The 12,999-nt window shown below is 41.9% G+C and overlaps 1 protein-coding gene across 7 annotated transcripts in view; it reads right to left on the bottom strand.

The window, feature by feature from the left end:
* FHIP1A (FHF complex subunit HOOK interacting protein 1A) overlaps positions 1-12,999 on the bottom strand; it is a 269,316-nt gene that overhangs the window by 47,173 nt on the left and 209,144 nt on the right. The window lies entirely within an intron of this gene.

Raw genomic sequence — 12,999 nt, 5'->3', positions numbered from 1 at the left:
GGGTTCGACAGGGAGGGTGAGAGGGAGATGCAAGATGGAGGAGATATGGCGATATATGTATAGCTGATTCACTTTGTTATAAAGCAGAAACCAACACACCATTGTAAAGCAATTATACTCCAATAAAGATGTTTTAAAAAAATACTACAACAATATCACTGATCAGTTTTTGAGCACCAGTGTGTAATTAAGGACTATTCTCATCATATTGTTTCAGCCCTTTGAGTCCACACCATCTCAGGAGAACTGAGTTGGCCTATACAGAAAAGAAAACTTATTGGAAGGAGCCTGGGGTAGGCTAACAGAATCTCCAGAAGCCTGGAAAGCAAGCTTAGAGAAGAAGGGAGGTCTGATGGTTGCCGACCAAAGGCAATCAGACAGGGGATGACACAGCTTCCTTTGGCAACGCAGCTCAGGAGGTCTCTGCAATCAAGAAAGCACGCCTCAGTGTACAAGAAGACTCCAGCTGCTATAATTTAAAGTGTGCCTTACTCTGCCATCACGTTAAGAAGTGGTGATGGGGAAATGCTGTCTCCCAAAACTCAACTTCCCATCCTATTCTAGGATTCTTATTAAACCTCTCAGCTTCCTCTTTTCTAGACTAAGTCCATTCCCCTTCTCAATTTTCTTAATGCATTCATCCATCCTTTAAGATTGCAAACTTACTGTGTCTGACCTACAGTGTGAATTCTCAAAACACTTGGTAGAGCAGCAGGGACCCAAAGGATAATCAATAAATGTGTTAAGATGGAAATCAGCTGCCCTGTTACTAATAAAAGAACAAATGTGGTCTTCACAGCCCACGTTAAGGATGTCTTCATTAGCGAGGTAGTTAGATTAATTTGAAGATACGTGAACAGCAAAGGAAATCTTCCTTTTATAGTGAATAACATTTCACTGAAAATAAGGAGCCAAACTCACGCCAAGCTCTTGATTATGGCTACCGAGAAAAGTGACCCATTGGGAAAAAGGAAATGCTTCCTCGGGCTTCCCCCTAATTTCTCTCCTTGATTAACAAGACAATACTATTGAATTCTGATAAGACTGACACTAAACCCAGCGGTGGAGGAGAAATGGCTCGTGGGCCAGTCTCAACAAGCAGCTTCTTTAGAATGAAGTATTTGAGAACAGTTATGAGGTGGTGGCCTCCAATGCCTGCCGCTCCCACCCCCCAGTCAATCTGCCTGCTGCATTCCATGTATTATTTGGGGATGGCATTTTACACACAGACAATTTTCCTAGACACCAAAACTATAACAAAAGCAAGTTCTGACGATGAAGGACGGATTTCACTCCCGGCTTAATTTTCCATGAGAGATGGAAAGACCTCAACACAGGGAAGACTGAGAAAACACACAGGTGTCTGCCCCCAACAAATTCAATAATTCTAGTCTTTCTAGTTGTTTTTCTCTGTTATCCCAAACCTGCTCATCGTCAGGCACTGGACGATCACAGGGTAAGGCACACAGAGGGGCATCCTGTCAGAATTATTCTTTCTCTCTCTCACCTAAAATGCAAGTCAGACATAAAAATGATGGGAGAGCAGGCCCTTAAAAGAAGTTAGTGTACATATGACAACTTTCTATGCTATTATGTAATCTTCTTTTTACTGGAAGAGTCCATTGAGTCAACCTCCCCAGCCATGTAACTAAATCACTTTCAGAATAAGGAAATGAATAAATAAAATACACAATTTTTTAACCAAGTTAGTGTGGGACAAAAGAAAATTATACCAAGAAGGTAAAATAAGCAGACTGTAAGCTTCCTTTCTGTTCTCCTTGCTTTTTGGTTTTCTTACAACTACTTGAAGAAAAACTTGCGGGGCATTTGTTGCTGATACACTTTTAATGGTCTCTTAGGAGAGTGCAGGGAAAGAAGAAAAGATTTACACCAACTTCCAGACCAGATTCTCCCTCGCCTCTCCACATCTGTTTCCAAGACAAATACCGACTGGCTGCCTTAGATAAGGTGGAGTTTTGTGTGAGTTATTTTTTGTGTTTCTCTGTGTAGAGTAGGTGGGACCCTTCCTATCTTTTCATAAGCCTGATGCTTAAGAACTGAATCCTTTGGTACTGCATTATCTCCCGCATGCACTTGTTGAAAAAGAAAAGAAGTGTGATTTTCCATTTCAAATCAAAAAGTAAGTGTAAGCTTAATTTATAGCCCTAATTTTCCTCTCCTGCAACAGAAGAAAAGTGACGTGAAGAACTACAGCGAGGTCAAAGATGCGGAGGCTTCACAGTACCTGGGACCTGCTCAAATGCTAAAACGTTTACCGTGTGTGTGTGTGTGTGTGTGTGTGTGTGTTTAAGACAAGGAATACAGGTTTGTCTCCTAACTTCTATAGATTTTTTTTTTCAAGTATAGTTGACTTACAATATTGTGTTAGTTTCAGGTGTACAGTATACTGATTCAGTATTTTTGCAGATTATATATTCCATTATAGGTTGTTACAAGATAATGGGTATAATTTCCTGTGCTCTACAGTATATCCTTGCTACTTACTAACTTCTATAATTTTTAAAGTAGTAAATCTAGGGAAGAAGAGCTGTCCCAGAAAAAGGGGCAGAACCAGGTATATCTAGGGTCACGTGTTTAAGGTCACCTGTAGACTACCTGGCACCCTGCCTCTGAGTCAAAACCAGCCCGTATAGTGCAAGTCTGTGAAGCAGTAAAAGCCACGCCCCCCCACTGGCCCCCACCACCCGGCAGAGTCACCACCAGGGCCACAGTTTGGAAGTAGACGGCTCTGCCAGAGAGCAGCAGTGCCTGCTGCCCATTAGATCAAGGTGCCCGTGCTGCAGGTGGACACGTCCACCTGGACACGCGAGGCCACAGACAAGCAGGAGGTGCACTTCGTTTCCCCCTCTGCCTGCTTAGCTGGGCATCCCTGTGCAGTGGACAATCTGCACAAGCCTATGCCCGGCCAGCCGGCGCTTTTTCAGTCATTACAATAACAGAAACTTCCAGCTGCCCATCAATAGAAACAAGATTTTGTTAACATGTGAGAAATGCTGAGGTTTGGGGTAGGCACTTCTAAATGTCCCCCGATACTCAGTCTCCCTTTCTTCCTTGGGAATAAACCCTAACTTTAGAGCTAAAAAACTACATTTCCCTTCTTCCTTTGCATCTAGGTGGGGCGGCATACGTCTTGGCCAGAGAGGTGTAAACAGAATTGGTGGATATAACAGGAAGAGATTATTAAAGGGAGTTTTCTGTTATCTACAGTTAAACCCTATGCAAACTGATACAGTGTCTTCTCTGAAAATAAGATGATTTGCTTTGTAAGTAAACTGCTAAAGAGATCTCATCTGCTGCATTTAGAACAGTGACTCCCACATACTGGGTACTCAAAATAGAAAAGAATGTTCTATACCAAGAGAAGACCAACTAATGTTTGCAGCACATGATAAAGCAGAAACGTAGCATCAAGACTAATTTCATAACCCAATTCCAAATAATCCTTCAAAAAATGATAACTGTCTTTTTCAAACTTTTTCAAACCATGACCCATCATAAGAATTATATTTTATGTAAAATAGATAGCTAGTGGGAAGCAGCCGCATAGCACAGGGAGATCAGCTCAGTGCTTTGTGACCACCTAGAGGGGTGGGATAGGGAGGATGGGAGGGAGGGAGACGCAAGAGGGAAGAGATATGGGAACATATGTTTATGTATAGCTGATTCACTTTGTTATAAAGCAGAAACTAGCACACCATTGTAAAGCAATTATACTCCAATAAAGATGTTAACAAAAAAAGAATTATATTTTACAATAATATATGATATTTACCATTACTAAACACAATGCACTCTGATATTTTCTATTTTATTCTGTTTTGAAGTGCTAACTGTGACCTACTCAACTGACTTTGTGACTCATTAATGTGACAAGACTCAGTGTTTAAAACTCTGTTTCATATATATATATATATATATATATTTACTTACCTGTTAAATTTTCTGTCAACTACTAAATGAATAAGAACCAACACTGAAGTATAAGTTTTTAATTTAAAATGTAATGGAAAGAAACAGTGGTAGAAATAACCAAAACATTGTGCTTATTTTGTTTGACATTTTTATACGATATTTAAATATGATCACTGAAGTCCTGGGGCCCCTACAACATAAAACAAATATTGAATCTGCACGGGGAAAACCTGCTGGGAACTTAGGAGGAGCAGAGAGCTGGTGAGGTGACCCAGCCTCCTCTGGTCTCTACTCCTGCTTTCTGCTCCTCCCGGACAATGGGCAGCATCCTCTCTCTGCACCCAGCAAAGCCAGGCTGTCCTTGCTCCAAGCTTGGTTCCTAACTTTCTACCCTGGGTGGGTAAATACTTGTGTTAGCTGTTCTTTCTTTCCCGAGCAGGAATTCAAAAGTGTACTTCCTTTCTAAGCTGGAATTCTCAGAATCTAGAGATAATAATTTAGGAAAGAAAAAGGGCATTTTCAAAAGGTAGTTGACATGGACTGCAGTGGGAATACAAAACACTTGCACCTTAACCTTTAGGAGCTGGGGACCTTGGGCAAGTCAAGTAATCTTCGGCGTATCAACTGCTGTGGCTGTACACCAAGCATGGAGCCTCTGACCTGCTGCGTCATCTCGCGTAGGAAGTTTACCATATGTTAACGAAGAAGGTCAACAATGAGATGTGGTGACAGCTTCTGTGAAAAGCGCTTTTCTCCCCAGATTTTGGTGAGAACATAAAGACGTGAGTCTCTACAACATAATAGAAAAGCACTTTGGAACACTTCGAGGACAGCATAATATAAATGTAAAGCTGCCACATCAACCTTCTGTGGATAAGATAATGTTAAGGAACTGAAGCATCTATTCCGTATCCTCTATTCCTCTCACAAATAGAGGAATAAGCTCTATTCCTCACAGACTCTGGACTGAACTTTTCCAATCAGAAGCCTTAGTGTTCTCAGCTGGAAAATGATGGTTTGAATTAGATGATCTCTCCTCTCAGTTCCCAAAATCTGAGATTCTTTGATTCCATGTGAGTGGCATGAAACAAGAGCTAATTTCAGTTCTTTGTCTTGGTAATTTTATCTTCCAGCATAACAAACACCTAACTCTATTCTAGTGCAGTGCTAAGGGTGCTAGCCACTGTTTTTTGATACATTTTTTTAACCAACTACATATTTATTGAGTGCTGTTCATGTGTACAATATACTAGCAGCTGAGGGTACATAAAAGAAGTATAAGAAACAGCCTGTCCCTCATGGTACTTAGAGCAGCTGGCTGGTGAAATTCACGTGATGAGACAAGTGCTAGACTGCCTGGTCCGTGGTCAAAAGCACAGCAGCAGTTTAGGGATGAGAGAAAGCAGTGTGTGTTTAAGTGCAAGGTGGTAACCAATATGGGGACTGTACTGGGATTTAACAGATGAACATATTCTGGACAAACAGACAGGTGGTAGAAATAATCTAGCAGGAACATGGTAACAAGCATACAGGACCATGAGGGCACTGCTCTGACTTCAGATTTGCACTTGAAAATCATGGGGATGGTGGTCTCGTAGAATGAGTTTGGAGTGTTCCTCCCTCTGCTATATTTTGGAAGAGTTTGAGAAGGATAGGTGTTAGCTCTTCTCTAAATGTTTGATAGAATTCGCCTGTGAAGCCATCTGGTCCTGGGCTTTTGTTTGTTGGAAGATTTTTTTTTTTTCCTTCGGTACGCGGGCCTCTCACTGTTGTGGCCTCTCTCGTTGCGGAGCACAGGCTCCGGACGCACAAGCTCAGCAGCCATGGCTCACGGGCCCAGCCGCTCCGCGGCATGTGGGATCTTCCCGGACCAGGGCACGAACCCGCGTCCCCTGCATTGGCAGGAGGACTCTCAACCACTGCGCCACCAGGGAAGCCCTATTGGAAGATTTTTAATCACAGTCTCAATTTCAGTGCCGGTGATTGGTCTGTTTATATTTTCTATTTCTTCCTGGTTCAGTCTCAGAAGGCTGTGCTTTTCTAAGAATTTGTCCACTTCTTCCAGGTTGCCCATTTTATTGGCATATAGCTGCTTGTGGTAATCTCTAATGATTGTTTGTATTTCTGCAGTGTCAGTTGTTACGTCTCCTTTCTCATTTCTAATTCTATTGATTTGAGTCTTCTCCTGTTTGTTCTTCATGAGTCTGGCTAACGGTTTATCATTCTGTTTATCTTCCCAAAGAACCAGCTTTTAATTTATTGATCTTTGCTATTGTTTTCTTCATTTCTTTTTCATTTATTTCTGATCTGATCTTTATGCCAGACAAAGATGTCACAAAGAAAGAAAACTACAGGCCAATATCACTGATGAACATAGGTGCAAAAATCCTCAACAAAATACTAGCAAACAGAATCCAACAGCGCATTAAAAGGATCACACACCATGATCAAGTGGGGTTTATCCCAGGAATGCAAGGATTCTTCAATATATGCAAATCAAGCAATGTGACAGAGCATATTAACAAACTGAAGGAGAAAAACCATATGATCATCGCAATAGATGCAGAAAAAGCTTTCGACAAAATTCAACACCCATTTATGATAAAAACCCTCAGGAAGTAGGCATAGAGGGAACTTACCTCAACATAATACAGGCCATATATGACAAACCCACAGCCAACATCGTTCTCAATGGTGAAAAACTGAAACCATTTCCTCTAAGATTAGGAACGAGAAAAGGTTGTCCACACTCACCAGTATTATTCAACATCGTTTTGGAAGTTTTAGCCACAGCAATCAAAGAAGAAAAAGAAATAAAAGGAATGCAAATCAGAAAAGAAGAAGCAAAGCTGTCACTGTTTGCAGATGACATGATACTATACACAGAGAATCCTAAAGACACTACCAGAAAACTACTAGAGCTAATCAATGAATTTGGTAAAGTAGCAGGATACAAAATTAATGCACAGAAATCTCTTTCATTCCTATACACTAATGATGAAAAATCTGAAAGAGAAACTAAGGAAATGCTCCCAGTTACATTGCAACAAAAAGAATAAAATACCTAGGAATAAACCTACCTAAGGAGACAAAAGACTTGTATGCAGAAAACTGTAAGACACTGATGAAAGAAATTAAAGATATACAAACAGATGGAGAGATATACCAATTTCTTGGATTGGAAGAACCAACATTGTGAAAATGACTCTACTACCCAAAGCAATCTACAGATTCAATGCAATCCCTATCAAACTACCAATGGCATTTTTCACAGAACTAGAACAAAAAATTTCACAATTTGTATGGAAACACAAAACACTCCGAATGGCCAAAGCAATCTTGTCAAAGAAAAACGGAGCTGGAAGAATCAGGCTCCCTGACTTCAGACAATACTACAAAGCTACAGTAATCAAGACACTATGGTACTGGCACAAAAACAGAAATATACATCAATGGAACAGGATAGAAAGCCCAGAGATACACCCACACACCTATGGTCACTTTATTTTTGATAACGGAGGCAAGAATATACAATGGAGAGAAGACAGCCTCTTCAATAAGTGATGCTGGAAAAACTGGACAGCTACATGTAAAAGAATGAAATTAGCACACTCCCTAACACCATACACAAAAATAAACTCAAAATGGATTAAAGACCTAAATGTAAGGCCAGACACTATTGAACTCTTAGAGGAAAACACAGGCAGAACACTCTATGACATAAATCACAGCAAGATCCTTTTTTGACCCACCTCCTAGAGAAATGGAAATAAAAACAAAAGTAAACAAATGGGACCTAATGAAACTTCAAAGCTTTTGCACAGCAAAGGAAACCATAAACAAGATGAAAAGACAACCCTCAGAATGGGAGAAAATATTTGCAAATGAAGCAACTGACAAAGGATTAATCTCCAAAATTTACAAGCAGCTCATGCAGCTCAATATCAAAAAAACAAACAACCCAATCCAAAAATGGGCAGACAACCTAAATAGACATTTCTCCAAAGAACATATACAGATTGCCAACAAACACATGAAAGGAAGCTCAATATCACTAATCATTAGAGAAATGCAAATCGAAACTACAATGAGGTATCACCTCACACCAGTCAGAATGGCCATCATCAAAACGTCTACAAACAATAAATGCTGGAGAGGGTGTGGAGAAAAGGGAACACTCTTGCACTGTTGGTGGGAGTGTCAACTGATACAGCCACTATGGAGAACAGTATGGAGGTTTCTGAAAAAACTAAAAATAGAACTACCATACAACCCAGCGATCCCACTACTGGGCATATACCCTGAGAAAATCATAATTCAAAAAGAGTCATGCACCACAATGTTCACTGCAGTTCTATTTACAATAGCCAGGACATGGAAGCAACCTAAGTGTCCATCGACAGATGAATGGATAAAGAAGATGTGGCACATATATACAGTGGAATATTACTCAGCCATAAAAGGAAACAAAATTGAGTTATATGTAGTGAGGTGGATGGAACTAGAGTCTGTCATACAGAGTGAAGTAAGTCAGAAAGAGAAAAACAAATACCATATGCTAACACATATATATGGAATCTAAAAAAAAAAAAAAGGTTCTGAAGAACCTAGGGGCAGGACAGGAATAAAGGTGCAGACGTAGAGAATGGACTTGAGGACACAGGGAGGGGGAAGGGTAAGGTGGGACAAAGTGAGAGTGTGGCATGGACATATATACACTACCAAATGTAAAATAGCTAGCTAGTGCGCAGCAGCCACATAGCACAGGGAGATCAGCTTGGTGCTTTGTGACCACCTAGAGGGGTGGGATAGGGAGGGTGGGAGGGAGACGCAAGAGGGAGGGGATATGGGGATATATGTCTATGTATAGCTGATTCACTTTGTTATACAGCAGAAACTAATATAACATTGTAAAGCAATTATACTCCAATAAAGATGTTAAAAAAAAAAAAAGAAAATCATGGGGAAAGTTAGGTCAGTAGGTAGGGGTCAGATTAGGAGGGGTTTCTAAACACAAGTGAAGGAATCTGGATTATCTTCTGCAGGTAACAGGGACCCATTATAGGTTCTGGAGCATGGGAAGGACATTTAAACCACCCCTATTTGTTTTTTTAATATGATTTACTACTTGCAAATTTGTTAGCATTTAGAAAGGTTGGATTTTTATCGGCCCAAAAGAGAAAACTGATGTCTCCAATGCTAAAGTTTCCTCCCTGACACAGGATCTCCTAGCAGGGTGCTCCGGGACTCGCTCTGCCTCCCTCAATTACTCTTCACCTGGGGGGGGGGGGGTGGCAGGTAACTTGTCATTTTGCTGAGCCTGTCCCTTCCTCTCTCTTTTCTTCTGGGAGCCAGGCCGCCAGCAGGAAGTACTCATTCTTTTCTGTGTCTGGGAGAGTCTGTCTAATTCTGGGGCTCAGTATCAGGAAATCTTACCCACAGATATAAACCCTATTCTCCAGCATCAGTTTTACTGATAATAAAGGTGCTATTTTGGTCCTCTATCTGCCTCATTCCTTTTTTCTCAACTTGTCAGAACCTAGATGGGAAAGAAAGCCCTTTATACCAAATTAGACTATACTGACTTTTCTGAAACTGCATCACAGGTCGCTCAGCTACACAGATCCAGTTTATACTGATTCATAGAAATGCTTTTGACTCTAAGCCCAGTGCTTCAATGAAACCGCACTGTCCTCCAGACACTGCCAACTTACAGCAAATCACCAAGGTGGTACCAAGACAAACTTACGGCAACACACAGGCAGTCCTAACAGGGAACTCGGTACAGCCATTCAAAATAGCCACTGTGTTTGGGCCCTCACCAGTCCCGCATCCTGGCATCTCCTCTTCTCGGCTTCCCAATGGTCAAACCCTTTCTGTCTGTCCAAGGCCCACACCACCCCATTGTTAGGGAACCGCTGACCGAAACTGCCCACCTTGGCCAAGCAGGATGGTAACCACTTGCACAAGCTGTCTCACAACAGGAGGTCCCGATAAGGAACACGGTGCTGTCGCCGAAACTAACCGGGAGAATTCAGGAGGGGCCAGAAGGAGGCAGGAGACACCAGCCCATAATACGTCCTGCCAACCTCCCAGAATCCTTCGAGCTAGAATCCATCTTGGCTGAGAGAGATGTACGTGCCACCAGAAAGGACCCTGAGTCAGACTAAGTATGGGCCAAGCAAGATGATTGGCCAGAGACAACCCAGAAACTCACCCCATCACCATAAAACCTGAGACTGCGAGCCACGTGGCAGAGCAGTTCTCCTGGGTTCCCTTACCCTACTGCTCTCCACCCCGGCGCCCCTTCCCAATGAAGTCTTTTGCTTTGTCAGTACGTGTGTCTCCTCACACAATTCATTTCCACGTGTTAGACAAGAGCCCACTCTCAGGCCCTGGAAGGGGTCCCCCCGCTTCCTGCAACACCATGGCACCAGGTATGGCTTATATTAAGCCCCACGAGTCACATTTTCCCTTCTTCCCTGCTAAACCCCCGTTCTACATTGTTCAGGTAAAAATCTACGTTCTATTCCCTCTGAGGTAAACAAGCAGAATATACACAAGATGAGTGATCAGTGAAACTGACTCTTCTAGGGAGTAACTACACTTTAAGGGATTAATATGTGATGAGGCTAAATTATAACATGTTGGTTACGTGAGGATGAAAATTCTGAATACACCTTTCCCAGCTGGGCCCCCTGTGAACAACACTGCTTTACCATCCCCATTCTCAGCCCACCAGGAGGACAACTGGACACATGGACCACGAAGCTGCTTATCTCAGGTACCATTTCCAAAGGAGATGAAAAACGTTGCTTATTACCATCATTATCATTAATTATTACTATTATTAATAGTAGTTCCAGAAACAGCTGCCATTTATGGAGTCCCAGTTCTGTGCCAAGCAATGTGTTAGGTGCTTCACATAAATACATTGCCTAAGTTAATTCACCTGTAGGGTAGGTTGATGGGGTTCTCATCTTACAGATATGAAAATTGAGGCTCACGAACTTGCCCCCCAAAGTACACAGTAAGTGGCAGAGATCAGATTCATGAGAGACCAGGTCTGCCCGATACCAAATTTCATGTTCTTTACACAATACTATTGTCTTGGAAAAGCCAAGACAAGGATTCTAACAATTCCTTGACATTCTCATCCTCTGCCCTCTGGAAACACAGCAGAAATACTTTGAAATTGAATTGTATAAACTATGTGGACTGATTAAGATCAAAGACACTGCTTCCCATTGTAAGAGCTCAATTGATGGCATTTTGGAGGATTTATACCCATCCCTGTCCTTTTACCACCACACCCCTCCTCCAACCAATTCAGCTCCATTTCTCAGAAGCAAGCTGCCCAGTGAGAGAGCAGGACTTTATTCCAGAAAACAGTTTCTCCAAAGAGCTCTCTGAGCACCTTATTCCCGGACACCACAGAAAGAGGGGAAATTCATCATGAAGCCAACAAGAGAAAAAAATAGATTGAATGTGAGACACCAATTTTCCTACTGTCACTGGGACAAAATGCCAACAATAGAGTCAATGCCCTCAGCAAAGGACAAGTATAAGAATACGTCAAACTGCCACTCACAAAAGCATTCCCTTCTGGCCTGCTCCTGCCTACCCTGCAAGTACTCCGGTTCCTCGGACCCAGATCGTACACCAGGACTGAGTCCATGAGCACCAGCTAGAGATGTGAGTCACACAATGATGACTTCATTACTCCAGTCACAATACAGTACCACTTCTGGTCCCAAAGAGAATACTGGTTTTCAAATATGGATCTCCAGTATTCAAACTGGATTTGGAATCCCATGATTCACAACACGCTTTCAAGGATATCATACAGCAGTGGTTCCGAACACTGGCTCCATGTCAGAATCACCTGGGGAGCTTTTCAAACTTACCCATGCTCACATCCCACCTGGATCCAGGTAAATCAGACTCTCCAGGGGTGGGGCCAGGCTTCCTTTGTTGATTCCGATGTGCACCAAGGTGAGAACCACTATCACAAAGGATGCCTACACTGCACAGGTGATAAAGAAGTATTTAAGATATTGTATTTCAGCTGCTGGAGTAACAAAAATAAAAAAAAGAAAGAAAGAAGCCTGGTTTTCACGGAACAGTAGTCTGTAAATATAAAGATGACCAATCATATTCTTTCCAAAGAAAACTCAGGCCTAGAAGGTAATGAGCATTTCGGATCTCAGGGCAAAGTCAGTGATGAGATCCCGCCCTGTGTTGCCCACTCAGTCATCCAGTTACCCTGCTTGACAGACACCATCTTCTGCCACCGATCACATGAGATAAGTATTTTGCAGACCTTGAGAAAAGATTTAAATCTCTATTGAAGGAAACAAAAGAATAATTTGGAAGCTTCCCAAAACTTCATTTATCCAACTGGGTAGAAGAATACTGTGCATTATTGAAAAAGGTAATTGCCCAAATGAGTACTAGTGGATTTCCCAGGAATAACAGCAGGATTTGACCAATTCCCAACTATTACAGGAAGACCCATTACAGAAGAGTTACTGTTCTGAATTAATGAGTAAAAGGATCCAAGCCCTGGTTGCAAAAATAGGTTGATATACTACCCAATTCCTTACCTTCCTTTCATCATTAAAAGAGCCTGCTCATGAACATGCCATGTTGTGAGCACGGTGAGGTACAAAGGGACCCTACCATCATTCTGGGCTTCCACCCTCACTCTCATGATACGAACAAAGGGTTCCATGTGAGAATCTGCAGATTAATTAAGTAAAAAATAGCTCCTTTCTTCTTTTTAAAACAGGGCCACCAAAAAATTAAACCCAAGAGCCTCTTCTTAGATCCACTAGATGGTGCAAGCTCTCCTTTTGGAACAGACTTACCAGGAGGACAAACTCAAGCAGGACATTAAAAATTTACTATGGGCACACCTAAGCAGCCCCTGCACTGCACAGTAGGCTGCATGGGAAGGGTACTTGCTGTCTGAGAATCTTTCTATTTTGCAACTAAAAAAAGCATAAGGAGGGGCTTCCCTGGTGATGCAGTGGTTAAGAATCCGCCTGCCAATGCAGGGGACAC

This window comes from Delphinus delphis, chromosome 5 (assembly GCF_949987515.2).
Source record: "Delphinus delphis chromosome 5, mDelDel1.2, whole genome shotgun sequence".
In the NCBI taxonomy this organism is placed as follows: Eukaryota; Metazoa; Chordata; class Mammalia; order Artiodactyla; family Delphinidae; genus Delphinus; species Delphinus delphis.
Note: the sequence above shows the minus strand (reverse complement) of the source record. Positions and strands in the feature narration are given on the sequence as shown.